This window comes from Ochotona princeps, chromosome 11 (genome assembly GCF_030435755.1).
Source record: "Ochotona princeps isolate mOchPri1 chromosome 11, mOchPri1.hap1, whole genome shotgun sequence".
In the NCBI taxonomy this organism is placed as follows: Eukaryota; Metazoa; Chordata; class Mammalia; order Lagomorpha; family Ochotonidae; genus Ochotona; species Ochotona princeps.
In genome coordinates, this window is record NC_080842.1 from 28233690 (window position 1) to 28250469 (window position 16780).

The following is a 16780-nucleotide window of genomic DNA, read 5'->3' on the forward strand; positions in this document are numbered from 1 at the left end:
CAGAGGGGCCTTGGCAGGATAAGTCTTCAGGTGAATACAAAGCTGTGCATATGTGGACCCCATCTGAAAAGCCTGGCAAAACAAACATCAGCTACTGGGAAGTTGAGGTCTTAATTAAATTGAAAAGTGGAATGGAATGACAGCACAAGCTTGGAGAGCTGAATATTTCAAAACTAGTTAGCAACAGAGAACACAAACTGCAGGCTGTTGGATTTCTCAGAGGTCTACTTGCTCTCTCAGCAGCAGACAAGCTCTGCATCTTATGATAGTGATATCACTGTCTCCTGTCTTCACCTCTATTTTATTCCTTTCATTTTTTTCTCCTTCTGTGTTTCTTCTCTTTCTGGCTATCTCAGCAGCAACTTTCTTTTTCTTTCTCCCTTATTGGGAAAGAGAGAGAGAGAGAGAGACAGAGATAAATAGATAGATAGAAAGAAAGAAAAGAGAGAGAAAGAATAATTAGCCTTTAAAACAGATGTGTTCTCTGCTTCCTGGGTCCTATGGCAACTATGACTGTTTACCTGCAGAAATACAGTCCACCCTCTGTGTCCTGAGTTCTTATTTTCAAAAGTTGGACTTATCATAGATTGTACACTTTGGGAAAGAATAATTGTTCAAGGGCAAGCAAGGTAGTCTAGTGGCCAAAGTCCTTGCCTTGCACACCTAGGATCACCATATGGGTGCTGCTTGTGTCCCTGCTGCTTCATGTCCTATCCAGCTGTGGCCTGGGAAAACAGTCGAGGACAGCCCAAAACCTTGGGACCCTGCACCCATGTTGAAGACCTGGTAGATGCACATGGCTTGTGGCTTTGGATCAGCTCAGTTTTGGCCATTGCAGCGATTTGGGGAGTGAGCCAGTTGATGGAAGGCATTTCTCTCTGTCTCTCCTTCTCTCTTATATCTGCCTTTTCCAAACAAAATTTTAAGAAAGAATTATTGTACCTTGCCATTATTCTCTAAACAATAAACAACTATTTATGTAACATTTACATTGCAGTAGATACTATAAGAAATACAGAGATAATTTAGAATACATGGGAGGTTATGTATATGTTATGTTTTTTTTTTTAAGATTTATTTATTTTTATTGGAAAGTCAGATATACAGAGAGGAAGATCTTCTGTCCGATGATTCATTCCTGAAGTGAGTGCAATGGCCAGTGCTGTGCCGATCCAGAGCCAGGAGCCAGGAACTTCCTCCAGGATCCACATAGGTGCAGGATCCCAAGGCTTTGGGCTGTCCTTGACTGTTTTCCCAGGCCACAAGCAGGGAGCTGGATGGGAAGTGGAGCTGCCGGGATTAGAACCAGCGACCATATGGGATCCTGGCACATTCATGGCGAGGACGTTAACCGCTAGGCCACAGTTTTGGGCCCAGGACTGTGTTTTATATAAAGAACTTCAGCATCAACTCACATTGTTCACATCTGATGGGAATAGAACCCATCAGATACTGACTGATAACTATGTTCCAGAATTATGTGACATGGAAATTGAGTCATGTCCTGTTAAATATAATTTCAGGTATTGTACATATCTTAACTTCCCTCTTCAAAGCAGGGCTGATTCCAAAATCCCAGGTCCATAGCATACTAGTGTTAACTAACTCTGGTTTTCAATTTAACTGCATATTAACTATATCTAGGATTTTTAATTTAATTCTACAAAGCATGTCCTCATATTTGTTTTAAGAATGTTATTTCCCATTTTTTTAGTTTTACTTTTATATCCTGTCCTTATGTACTTTTATTTTCTTTTGTCCCTATATTTTCCTTGTGTAAATATACTTTCCTTAATTATCATGGGCAGTTATTTTCATCTGAACATAAAACATTTAATTATAATCAATGATTAAAATATGCAATGCCAATTGACAACAAATTTAAATATGTACTCCATTTCACTAATAATGCCTATCAATGAATATAACTTAATGTAAGAAGCAACTCTAAAGAAAAATTAGATGTGTGTTGTTATATTAAGCTAAAATTATGTTTCAGGAAAACACATATTATCCTTTTAGATTTTGTTATATTATTTAGCCATTTTTATTAATCTCTTTTTGGAAACTTTAGCATATAAAAGAATCTTTTCATACCTGTCATTTATATGTAACTTTAAATGCGTAGAATTTTGTACATTCAATTTAGATACTCTTGACAGCAGAAATTATTTAACATTTTTTTGACAACATTTGAGCCGGTTTTGTTGCTTACTTTTCTAAGCAAAATAAAATTGAGGACTATGCTTCAAAAATGGTGTGTGCTAATGTTTGTCAGCTCATTAGGCCTTAAATGACATTTTCATTATTCTATGAAGAGTGTAAAAGTTTAAAGAAAGAATAAGAGCTGTATTTGTGTTTTATCTTTTTATGAATCCTGTTATCTGGAGACTTATTCAATTTCAAGAAAGTAATTCTGATGTGTTTTTTTCTCTGGCACTAAAGAAGACCCCATGAAATCATGAAATGGAATAAAATAGTGACTTTGAAAAAGTATTTAGAAATGTCCAAATTGATCCACACTTTTAAAAATTAAACCCAGTTTTCAAAGCAATTTTAAAAACTCTCGGTACACTTTTATAAAGCCTGTTGATAATTTATTCTCTGTGACTTTTGCACACTGATATTTGATTATAACTGACCTACACTGCTGTCCTTACATGACCTATCATGATATTCACACCTTGCTTTCTTATTCCAGCTCTGAATGCTTGCAACACTAGCACATTTTGGTAAATCCCCTGTCTAAACAGTCTAGACTTTTCATGTTTCTCAGTATAACCGCCTTGTGGTTTTATTTTCTCCCTTGTCCAGACCAGCAACAATTGTACTTGTTAAAAAAAAAAAAAATACTAATTGGGCCTGGCCTAGTGGCCTAGCAGCTAAAGTCCTCGCCTTGAAAGCCCCGGGATCCCATATGGGCGCCGGTTCTAATCCCGGCAACTCCACTTCCCATCCAGCTCCCTGCTTGTGGCCTGGGAAAGCAGTCGAGGACGACCCAAAGCTTTGGGACTATGCACCCGCGTGGGAGACCCGGAAGAGGTTCCAGGTTCCCGGCATCGGATTGGAGCGCACCGGCCCGTTGCGGCTCACTTGGGGAGTGAATCATTGGATGGAAGATCTTCCTCTCTGTCTCTCCTCCTCTCTGTATATCCGGCTTTCCAATAATAATAAAATCTTAAAAAAAAATACTAATATTACTAGTTTGAGCCTGGAGGAAATCACTTATAATTATAAAACTCCTTGTTAAATTTAGCTTTGTAAGCTTAAAAGGGCACAGAGTTCTATGAAAAGTCTCATTTCAATCTATTTTGGTTCCTGAGGAAAATATATCTCTGTTCCATTCATGAAACTGTGCTCAATTATTCTACCAGAATAAATCTTTACTATTAGGATATTAATTATAGGTTAATTAAATAATACAAAACTCCTTATTTATTGCCTAAATATTTCAATGATGTTCACTGAAAATCCGCAGTTAGTACAATGAGCAATTTCAGGTACAGATGTAAAAAAAAAAAAAACACCAAGGAATATCCATGTACTCTTCACACACCATCGGTATTTCCTGCTTTGGAGTAAAGAATGGTCACTACTGAGGTTTCCAAAGTTAGGAGGCAGAGGATGTGGAGCTAAAGTGTGTGGGAAAGTTTGCTTTACCCATTTCTGTAAGTGAAAACAACGTACGCCAAACAGTGCTGCAGAAGAAGACAGTAAAGCAGTCTGGAATACCCAAATGTGCCTATAACAGAAAGGACGTCAGAGGGAAGAAAGATGTGGACACAGCACAAGAGACAGATTCCAAGCTAACAAGAAGAGTTCCAGAGTGATGCCAGAGGTATCCTGGGCCTCCTCAGGAGAGAACAATGGCTGGCCATGCTGGGAGAAAATTCATGTGGGACTTCAGGACAAAGATACTGGGAGGCAGAGTTACAATTTTGTTTCTGTACAGCTACTTTTTTCTTTTGTCAGTTTTTTTTTTTTCCCGCCAAACCTTTATTTGGTGCTTGCTTATATGTTAAAGTACTGTTATGTGCCAACTGATAGCTGTACCAGACCAAGGGACAGCTCTTGGGAGGTTTCTTGCTTGTGAAGTGCTTCACAAAGTTCACAGAGAATGGAAATAAAAGATAATTTTGGTGGAAAATATTTGAGGTTCATTAATATATTAATTTACTACGAACTTTTAAAAGATGCATATTACTATCACAAACAACTCATGAGCTATACTAACTCAGCTATGCTAACTCAGATCAGTTAAACTGAGTTTCTAACATCAATAGTACTAATAGCAATGGGCTATATGAAGATGAATATTCAGGAGAAAGGATTAAACTTTGAGGACAATTTGTATTGAAGAGATTTCTTGCTATACTGAGCAGATCAGTGAGGAAACATTTATTTATTTTTTTTGCAGGTATAAATCTTTTTATTGGAATTTTCAAAGGAGATACTTGTGGCGTGTTGTAGTGCACCATGGAGCTGAGCTAACCCTCGGAATAGTTGCTAATTCATATCAGTGGGAGAATGTCTTTCTTTTTTTTTTAATGAGGAAACATTTAAACACATATACACAATATGACATTAACAACCATGTGATTTTCATAATGCCTGGTTTCATAGCAGATTAAACTGTAAAATTAATTTAAGTTTAAAGCTTGAGTTTTCACATAAACTGAGGTCAGCTGTTTCACCTGAACAATGATTTCACTGGTCTAAATATTCTTATATCAAGTAACATACATGTTTCTGTAATTGCTGTCATGTGTTTTAGATTACACGTGATCATGATGAAGACCACACATAAAAAATTACGACACAAATATTTATTATTGCCTAGGACTAATTATCTGGCTAACTCATTGTAAATTTTATTTTTAAAGAGATAGGGTTAAGGTTGGGGTTAGGGCTAGGGTTATGGTTGTGGTTAGGGTTAGGGTTATACAAAGTATAGTGACACAAAACTAAAACCGGATAAGATAGCAAACTATAAATTATATATGCTTCTTTCCAAAAGTTTTGGCTAATTACTTGCTACTGTAATTAAAAGTCAGTAAATTTAACTTAAATATGCTTTTGCATATGACTCATAACACAAGTATTTTTCTTCTTCTGCACTGAAAATGGTTAAAAAATATCCAGTATCCTACATTCAACAAGTGCTAATAAACAACTAATTATTTCACAATTTAGCTAAAGAGTTGGGCAATTACATTAAACCATAATCTCATGTAATTTTGGTATAACAGAATTGCCCATTTAACTGATAATTGTTTTTATTCATTCACTTTTACATAGTACCATATTTTGTAAAAACCTGCAATTGCACTTTTATTGCAGGAGCACAATGGGGTTCTAATATTCTTCTAAAATTAAACCATAAAACGTTACACAGGGAGAAATACTCATATTTTTAAGCTGTGATATTACATGTAGTACACATTTTCCTTCTTGTTATGCACTTCAGACACAGAATAAGTACAATTATCGTCAGGAAACACAAAGCTCAACATGTTATTTTTTTGATCATGATCCAACCCAAGTAACACTCCTGGAAAGAGTCTTGTACAGACTGTGCTTAAGTAAATGCCATTCTGAAAGCACTTCTGTATCTCTTGGGGTTAAAAGAGATGTCACTTAACCAGAATTGTTTTCTGAAATATCAGGTTATCTTAAACTGTATCCTTATCCTGAATTCCAAATAAAATATTTTTATGAATTTAGATGCTTTAAGAAGGTAAGCATAATGTGCACCACGCAATGCATAAAAGTTTATAATTAGAATTTGTAATATTATCAAAGATGTTTACTTTGCATTATATCAAAATGATGTTATTAGCTGATTTGGATACTTAAAGGCAACTTATGTAAAACACAGAGTACACGTACTTTTCAGAGCTAAAACTAAGATAAAGAAACAATAATTAATTTTTATTAAGATTGCTTAGTGCAAAATTGTGTAGTGGAAATGAAAAACTATTATTTTAGTTCAAGGAATTTGACTTATCTAGACAGAATAGCATAATGACAAATGTACAGGAACTAGATTACCTCCATTTAAACTCTAAGCCAGGCCAATGGCAAAACAACTGTAAGTCTTTGGGAAAAATAGTATACTAAATTTCCATATATTTCCTATACTGCCATTGCTATATAAGGAAAATATAGAACTATATAAGTATTTTTATTAATACATTAATTGCCAAATTTTTCTGTGTACATTTTAGATTAAAAATCACTTATGTAATTTTGAAAAAAATCGTATGGAATTTAATTTTATTTTGTTTCAGGAAAATGTGCTGTGGTTAACACAACCATTCTCACTTTTAGGAAATAAAGTCATTTTTTAAAATCTAACCAATTTATTGCTAAGAGTTCACATTCAAATAGGTTGTGATATAAAGTTCTGCCAACATTCTAGCCATGTTGTCCATGTGGTTGTGCTACATACCCAAGCAACCTCTGGATATGGTTTCTGAATTTATTAGCTAATACTGACAGAGATATCACCCTAATTACACTTGGTCTACACAAAGCTTCCACCCATCTTAAAACTGTCTGCTCAAAACAGCAGAGTATATAGGCAAAGAACCAGCTTTTCAGTTTCTTGTTTCTTAGAGTAGAGCCACAATTCCAAAAAGTTAAAAAATGCTATATTCTCAAAGTAAGTAGATGGAGGTTTTGTCTGAATGGAGGGAAAAACAAACTCAGTAATTGTGAGCTTTGAACACATTTGATGTGCAAGAGGGAAAATGATCACTAGGATTGAAATTCAGCAAAGGAAGAATAAAACCAATCCTAATAGGAATGGTGGCAAGCAACACCTTTAATTCAGAAATTCATACTTCCAGTCATGCATACAGACACTGGCTGTGTTGAAGCATGTTTACACAGATTGGCGTTACTGTCAAGATTTCATTTCAATACCACCATTTAGCCTTCTTCACATAGTGATCAAGTTGTTGTTCAATATTCAAAATCTTTGCCTCAGATTACAGAAATCTTTTCAAAATGTGTAAACACATTGTCAGTTAATTTGGTTCATCTTTATCTATATCAATGTCTTTAGTTCTTCATCTTAGAAATTTCTTTGCTAAGTTTTATCTGCTTGACTGGATCCCTGGGCACGAAGCCCAGATTGGTTCAATTTATGCTTATGACAAAGTGCAAAGTCCCTTATGCTGCATTTTCAGTCAACATATTATGGATTGTTGTCATTATAATCTGCAAACAAATGTGAAATATTTGCACATAGGTCCCAGGTTTGGGCATTTTAATCCATATCTGATGACTGCTGTGTTTGGGGGACATGAAAACTTATAATCATTTTCTGAAAATTACCCAATTAAAATGTTAAAATTTTATTCAACCTGACATTTCTTTTCAGAACTTTATTTTGAGATGAAATGTGATGATTGTTCTTAATATTTTTAGCCAATATAGTCCTAAAAGCTTGCATCTGAATAGGATTTTTTTGAATCAAATATTATTAAAATTTGGTATTGCAACTGAGCAAGATAAAAACATTATGGAGGTGAGATAAAAATGAAAATAATTTTCTTGATTTATAATTATCATCAAATATGTATGTTTTCCAAGTTTGAAATAAAAATCCTATATACTAGATAAATCAATTCTTAATATAAGATAGAGAAAATGCACATGGAATCACTTGCCATAGATTTTGTAGTCAGATTAATTAAAATCTGTGTTTTAATTATGAGTAAAAACATATTTCTTGTACAAAGCAATTTCTTTACGAAGAATTTTAAAGCTTTAGCAAAGCAACCTTGTTTTCCTCCAATAATTATAAACCAAACATTTATGAAACTCCAGGATATGATTTAACATGACAATTCAAATTACAGAAGACACATTAGGGCTAACATATGCTGAAAATGTTAAATCAAATTGAAGTATTCTGCCCAAATTCCAAACCAGCTCTAAAACAGCCTGGGAGAACAGTGGAGGATGGCCCAAGTCCTTGGAACTTTGCAATCTCATGAGCGATCCAGAGAGAGCTCCTGACGTCTGGTTTTGCAGTCCAGCAACTGCAACTAATAGGGGAGTGAATCAGCAGATAGAATATTGTGTGTGTGTGTGTGTGTGTGTGTGTGTGTGTGTCCACTTTTAAAAATCTGTCTTTCAAAAAAAAAAGTAAATAAATCTTAAAAAAAAAAGTTTGGGGCCTGGTGTGATGGCTCAATGGTTAAATCATTAACTTGCAAGCACCAGGATCCTAGACATGCATCAGTTGATGTCTTGGTTTCCCCATGTCTAATCCAGCTCTCTGCTTGTGGCCTGGGAAAGCAGTAGAAGATGGCCCAAAGCCTTGGGGCACCCTTTACCTATGTGAGAGATCCAGTAAAAGCTCCTGGCTTTTGGCTTCAGGCTCTGGATCAGCACTGCATGGCCATTGTGCTATTTAGGGAGTGAACTAGCAGATGGAAGGTCTTTGTCTCTCTCTCTCTTCATAAATCTGATCTGCATTTCCAATAAAAAACCCTTAATCTTTAAAAAAATAAAATATTCTATTGTTGTCTAAGAATTACATATTTCTTATTTTGCATACTTTGTTCTATGTATCTATGCCAAGTGGGATATATTCAACTTGCACTACAATATTTCAGTCAATTTATTTTCCTTTCTATTTATTCAATTCTAATGGAAAAGAAAATTTACACAGATGAGTGACAGAAAGATCTTAAATACATTAGTTCACTCTCCAAATGGCTGCCAATAGCTGGAGTTGAGCCCATTCAAAGCCAAGAGTCAGGAGCTTGTTCAGGTCTCCCACGTTGGGTGAGAAAGTCCAATGTTTTGGCCATCCTCTACTGCTTCCCATCCAGGTAGGGAGCTGGATAGAAAGTGGGGCAGCCAAAACACAAACATGCTCCCATATGGGAGCATGGCACTTGGATATGGAGGATTAAACAACGGAGCCATTGAGTCATCACACAATGATCTCCCTAATTCAATTTATTTCTTGCTTGACTATTAAAGAGCAAGTACTCAACTCAGCATATTGTTAACATGGGAGGTTAAATCCAACAGATTCCTGGATTACCCAATCTCAATATCTAAATTGAAAACATTCATGCAGACAGAGAAGAAGTTGACTGGAAAGGAGGGTACTACAGACTGACGTCTCGAATACCAGACAATAACAGAGTTCTATCAGTCTTCTTGTGCAGCATAATTAGAGTACTCCAATCATTTTTCATGCTCACAGTAATGCTCTTTTTAATCAAAGTAAGCCTTTATTTCTTCAAGCCAGTTCTTCAGAAAAGAACATATGCATTTAAATTGCCATTGTATATTTGGATTTCAGTTATAAAAGACTCTCATTGTGAATCTTCATAGACTTTTGATGAATATCCCATTAGGATAATGACTCAGTCAGCTGCAATATTGTTTATAAAGTTAAAGCCTTTTACACTGCAATGAAAGGGCAATAATTTTATTTTACTTAAAGAGAAATAGTACTGAAATAACTAAAAGATATGCAGGAAAGAGACAGTCCTAGTTTTGTCTTCCATGTATATTTTATTACACAAATTATGTTTTATTAGTCTATTTTACCAAATGGTTGCTTTAATACAACTTAAAGCAAAATACAAGATCTTCTTTCCTTTTCTTAATGTATTTATATGAATGTGCTGCCTTCTCTTGGTCTGCTGTCACACTGAAACAATATTCTTTTGTACTAAACCATGAGCCAGAAGAAGCATCAGGATTTTCTGAGCTTCTACCTTTGTAGCTGAACAAGGGTTTGCGTCATCACAAAGAAGGTTATATATATATATATTTTTGGAGTACTTCTGTGTTTATTCTTTTTTTTTTAATTAATGTTATGCATTATGTGACAGTTTCATAGGCTCTGGGAATCCCCTCACCCTTCCCCTCCCCTCCCCCCTGGTGGATTCCTCCACCTTGATGCAGCATTACAGTTCAAGTTCAATCAAGATTCTTTCCTTGTAAACATATACCAAGCATGGAGTCCAGCTACTTATTGTCCAGATGGGTTGAACAGTTTTTTGGGGAGACCATTTCTGGTCCGAAGTCAGAGCTGGTATAATATCATCACAGTCAATTAAGAGTTCCAGTATAACATCAACAGCAATTTGCAATATTATGGAATTGACATGGTTTTGAGTAACCAGTATGTTAAAAAACAAACAAACAAACAAACAAAAAAGAAAAACAAAAAAACCAGTCCTAACCACAACCAATGATTAGCTCATTGACATCTCAATTTTAGTTTATATACAGGACCGGACCGGCTGCTATATACAAAGAAGGTTATATTTTAAAGTGCTCATTAATATTGATGGAACTTTGCCAAAAGACCATAACTTTCCTTTCTTTTGAAACTTTTCTAATACTCTATAAATGGTCTTCAAAGCAATATCAGTTAATACTATTTTGAGATAACACAGATGTACGTGTTGTTTGCAAAAGATGTGACTGGTATTTGAGAGGGTCTGGTGTATGATCTGAAGAACAAATGCTGATTTATCCAGCAGCATAGAAATAAGTGGCTAAAGTACTAGGAAAAACAGTTCTTGCTTCTCAAAAGTCAACATTGAATTCATTAAATATTCAACAAAGTACTCTTATTTAAACATTAAAATGTTGGCCAATCAAACAGAAGTGGCCAAAACCTGAATGATTTGAATGAGTTATCCTGAAATACTACCTAGAACTTGAATATATGCTTTTTTACAATTATCTTGTTATTTTATAAATCATATGTGTAAGAGTTTTGTTACAGAGTTAAATAATGCTTTGAAAAGTTTCAGGAAGTTCTTTGTAAATTTTTCTAATTGCAGACTGCCATATTTAAAGCTACATCATGTTTTTTAAAGCTACACCAACCAGTTATTTAAAGCTATTTTGTGAACTCCATATAAGAAGTGTGTACTGCATACTATTTATAGCTTGAATTTAACCTTGAAATGGAAGAGCATATTCCCCTTTGCTGTGTATGATGACATTAGTCCATCAATCTTTAAAATATTTATTTTTATTTTTAAAATCTTTTTATGATACAGTTCCATAGTCTCAGGGAATTCCTTTCCTATCCTCTCCATTCCCCCTCTCCATAACCCCCAAACTGATTTTCCCCTATATTATTGCAATAACATAGTTCTTCAACTAAAACCACAAGTCCATCCTGCTATTTAAGTGTATCCCGCACTGTAGGCATAGACAATAGTAGAAAGTCCAGCATCCTATTGTCAAGATGTACTTAATAATTGCATTGGGAGTCCTTCTTTCATGCAGCAGAAGAGATATATTGTGACCATCACAACCCAGCTTTTCCTTCTGCCCAATCATAGATTTTTTTTCCTCACTAGAGTCCCCACCCACTAATCTCTGTTTCCAAGTTTGCTTTCCAGAGAATTTGACAGGTAAGAACTTGTCCATCAGGTCACTGAACCTTTATAGCTAACACTTAACTTCATAAACGGTCAATAGTCTTGTCAATATCTAAAGTGAAATCCACAAAAGTAAAAGGAAGTATTGGCAATACTTTAGAATGCAATTTCCTGAAAGCATTTGTACAACTGTAGCAAAGACCGGGGAGTGGGGGGTTGAATCTGTACTATTTCCAGATGGCTGGCAATTAAGAATAGCATGATTACAAATTTCAATAACTTTAAAATGTAAAGAAAAACTTCATGGATATGTGAAGACAAATTGAGAAATGTGATTATTTTTGGTAGTGCAGTAACTGAGTAAAAGCAATCATTTCTTAAGTCTCTGATTAAATTATTCATCTGAAACCATAATGAATATACTGCTATAATTATCTGGGTACATAAAAATATTGAGTACATTAGGAGATGTTAGGTAATCAAACTGAGTATGAAAAACCAAAGCAATGGAATTAGTTGAAATTTATGGCAAATCACACTTCCCAGGAATATAGCACATTACCATAAGAAAAGACTCCATATAGGCTGTGAGCTTAAGGGGTCATGGTCAATAGCAAGTGGCCTCAGGGGAAGTGATTCTAATGATGACTAGTATTGAATAACACTTAAAATAAAATGAGGTATTCACCTTACAATTATTCACTTGCTACACCAGATTTATGAAGAGTTTCTGAGCATACTTTATTCATATATGCATTTATTCCTTAACATGCAGCTATTACTATTACAGTGTTGTAGAGGACATAAACTGGATGTCAGGCTTAGTTCTCATATTTACATAATAAGAAATATGGTAATCATAATAACAGCCTCAGTAACTACAATGGAGACCATTTACTAAAAGGCACTATTTGCCAGGCATTTGACTATGTGATTTATGTATATTACTTCTAATTCACATCAGCCATAAGAAGTAGATGCTATTTACTCTGCCTGATAAATGATGAAATATAAGAATGGAATGGAAGTAGATATGCTTGTTACCTAAGTACATATGACCTCCAATTCCAATTCTTTTTTTGGCTATCATCTCAAATTAACAAATGAAATATTTAGCATTAACACTTGAATGCTAAAATGATTAAGTGATAGATAAAGATAATAAACTCCTAGGCCCAGCCACCATAGCCTAATGGCTAAAGTCCTAACCTTGCACATTCCAGGATCCCATATAGACACAGGTTCTAATCCCGGTGGCTCCACTTCCCATCCAGCTCCCTGCTTGTGGCCTGGGAAAGCAATCAAGGATGGCCCAAAGTCTTGGCTCCCTGGAAATGCGTGGGAAACCCAGAAGAAGCTCCTGGCTCCTGGCTCCTGGCTCCTGGTTTTGGACTGGGTCAGATCCGGCTGTTGCAGATACTTGAGCAGTAAATCATTGAACTGATCTTCCTCTCTGTCTTACCTCCTCTCCGTATATGTGAGTTTCCAATAAATAAATAAATAAAGCTTTAACAATTAAACAAATAATAAACTCTTGAAGAATTAAAAAATCAGATATTGAGATAATTATTACTTTTGTTTCCTTTTTCTAGGAAGGTTAAATTGATTGAGAGAACACTAAGTGTATACATATATGTATGTATATAAATTGTAGAGGAGTTATACATATATACAGTTTCATTACATACATACAGCTTCATACAAATACAATTTTACAGGAGCAGGATTATAGATTGTATATTCATTGAAAGACACAAAGGCATACCTATGCCTAAAGATATGCTGGAGGTGTATGGCACGCTCAGGACCCTGACCATTTATTGTGTTGCAACCTAATCAGTTATACTATTAATAATAAATACGTGACATTTTGGAAAATGTATTATTGTTGAACTATGGTGTTCAAATAGGCTGTTTGGAGTGAAAAGTGAGAAACTCAAAGCCAAATTTATAAATGGAGCTTTGACAAACTATGTATTACATAATTATACAAATGAGACTAGATACAACCTTGTTTAATTGATTTATGCAATTCTAATTATGTAATTCAGGAAAAGACAATTCAGGTAAGTAGGACATACTTCCAAATTATGAAATTAACATTGAATTTTCTCATCTGTTAATAACAAATATAGCTGAATATGTTAACAACTATCTACCTAAATTATATTATGCAACCTAAATTTACAGTCCTCCTACTGTTATTTGTTTCCAAATATAATACTGCAACCTACAAAACACAGCTAGAAGAAATTATTACTTGCTTTACCACTATAAATAATAAGCCATAAATATTTTCTTGGGAAATTTCTTAAACATTGTGTTATTAATCGCAGAAATGTTATTCATTTTAAATTTGCTAAATGATGCTTTAGGAGAGGGCAATATCTTTAGGGTTGATGATAATTTCTGGCATTTACATTCTCCGAAATAATGACATTAAGTGTTCACAAGAAATGTTACTAATTTTTAAAATATAAATTGATTAAAAAGTTTAGGTAAGCAGATATTTATAGTGTAATATATATCATAGGAAGTCCTCTACGCTTGCGAACCAGTTACTCTGAAAAGACACAGAGTAAAGACAGAATTTAGTGAGTTCCCTTTTATGATATTTCAGCATATATTTCATTTTCTCTCAAATGTCATTGGATGATCCAGTATGAAATATTTTTAGCACAGTTATGTACCACATAATTTTGCTTCAGTTATGGATCATAAATATAAATAGTGTTTCTGGGAGACTATCATGAAGCAAAGTAATTCCCATCGCCAGGGAGGTAACCTTCCTAACGTGGTAATACAACATATTTATACCTCAGGTGCAGTGAACCTATTATAATACTAATTGCATAAAAGTACAGCACAATGATAATAAACAGCATTGTTACTGGTTTGTGTATTTACAGTACTTTATTTTTGATCATTCTTTTAGAGTGCATTCCTTCTTGTTTATAAGAAAGGTTTACTGGCAAACAGCCTGCTGTGTTATGCTGCCAGCTACCTCATCCATGTGATGTTTATCTTGCTTCTTTTTGTATGAAAAGGCCATGCCCAGCAATTGACCTTTGCCATGTAGATTTGCCCAAGCACACTCTACAGTGTTTTCATGACCATGCGATTGCCTAATAACACGGTTCTCTGAACAAACCCCTGTTGTTAAAAAAAACACAGCTGTAATCAAGAATTCTTTTTTTTTGTTTACAATCTTTACATAATTAATTAGGACACAAAGATTCAAGGGCTAGAGGAAATTAGGTAAGACTATTACTTCCACATTTACTTTTATTTTTTTTTTTCTGTATCTGGGCTAAAGGGGGGAGATAAAGGGACACGCTCCACCCAGCCTCCCACCCATCCCAGGTCTCCGCTGTGGAGCATGATCCGAGGGTCTTGCTCAAGTGGTTTTGATAGTTCAACAGTTATGAATTGCATCCAGTCTCACCGTTCTAAGCATGATGAAGTCACTGCAGAATCCACTGATTGACATAGTCCACCTTAGAGTCTCCATTTGCTCAGTTTTCCACTGCCAACATATGGCTGGGGTAGTTGATTGATTTGTTCTGTCCTCTGTTGTGGTGCCAGGTATCCTCTACAGGTTCCGATAGACTGCCATATCTTCCATGTGCACCTGGCTATGCTCTCCTCTGCTCCGTCTGAGCCTCTGAGGAGGCTCAGCTCTGACACTTGCACTCCATGGCAGACCATGGAACCTGCATTTCTCCTCATGGTTAGGGTTCTGAGTCCGTCAGTTCAATTGGGGAGATCCCCAAAGAAACTTTGTCTGAGGTGATCCCAGACCAGACTCTTGTGTGTACTTGCAAGTACAGGGCCTGGCATAGTCCATCGCCCCCAATCAGCTGGTGGTTGCAATTGCTGGGTCAGTTCTGTTTCCTGCCCTGTCTTCCACTGGAACCAATGGGTGTTGCAGTCAAGCCTGAATCTGCCGAGCACACACTCGGCCTTCACATAAACCAGTGGGAACTGCAGCCCAGTTGGAGAGACCCACAATAACCCCCGCCACGCCTGCCCCTGTCCTGGTTCCCAGATGTACAGCAGACTTAATAGTGACTTTTACAACACCTTAACCGCTTCACTAAAACCTCAGGCTTTAAAAGCCCAAGCACAGTCTTCTTTGCAGACAGTTTCTATTAATATGATCACAGCTTCTAACTCTCCAAAATGGAACCATTAGAATTATTTTATGTCTTTCCTGTCTCTGTCCTAGCCTTCCTTCATCTACTTAACTAGAATCATGCATTATCTTCTTCCCTTCCAAAATTCTAACTTATCTACCACTTAGCTTCTCCTTAGCTGACTTTTAATAACTTACACTCCTGTAGTTCTTTTGTTTAGTAAAGTTACAGAATATTTACAACATGACTCTATACATTATAGGAATCGGAGTGAAAAAAATCAAAGGTTGATTATTGGTTCCACCACTGAGTAACTCTCTGACTTGAGGAAACCACGTAATGTCTCCATAGCAAGATTTCTTTCCTTTTAAAACTGGAAAAGTAGCAATATCAGAATCCTTGAATAAAAAAGGGTGTTGCCATAAGATTAAAATGAAATTGAAAAATTTCCATCACCAATGATGTGATCATCCTAATATTTTAACACAACACACTCATGACTCACCTAAATTAACCCTCAACACTACTAATTGCATAAAGATAGGGCATATATATACTAGTCACAGGTGAATCTTCCTTTCCAAAAGCTTACATCCAAGGAGCTTCAACAACAACAAAAAATTTTTGACAATTATATTTAAAGTTCATGGTGACAGAGAGGGAGAGATAAGAGAAATCTTTCATTTATTGGTCCATCTCCCAAATGCCCACCAGTACCCAGAGGTAGGTCAGGGTGAAGCCAGAAGAGAGAAAATCTATCCAGGTCTCTGAGTTGTACAGCAGGGATCCAAGAACTCTGGTGATCACCTGCTCCCCTCCAGGCTGCTTTGGCAGAAACTTGGATTGGAGGCAGACATGGGAGTTGACTTTAGGCACTTAACAATAAAGGGAAGTATACATCGCAAGTTTCATCCTGGCCTGCTGCACAACTCCCGCTATTGTATTTTTTTTCCACATAAGCGCAGGTGCATTCATACAAGAATCACTGACAAAGACCCACACAGAGAGACAAACACACACGCATAATAATTCTGTATGGAAAAGGAAACTCAAACAATACAAAAGGAAAGAAGATAAAGAATAAAATAACATGTGTTTTGGGTTATTTTCCTGAGTGAAATAACTGTGTAGATGCATTTGTGAACCAAGTCATGATTTTTCACAATCTTTCATGTTTCATACTGATGACTATTCACATTGAATCTTTATTATTTAATGACTGGTTGAAGGTTGACAAGAGAAATCCTAGAATACAGCAATCAT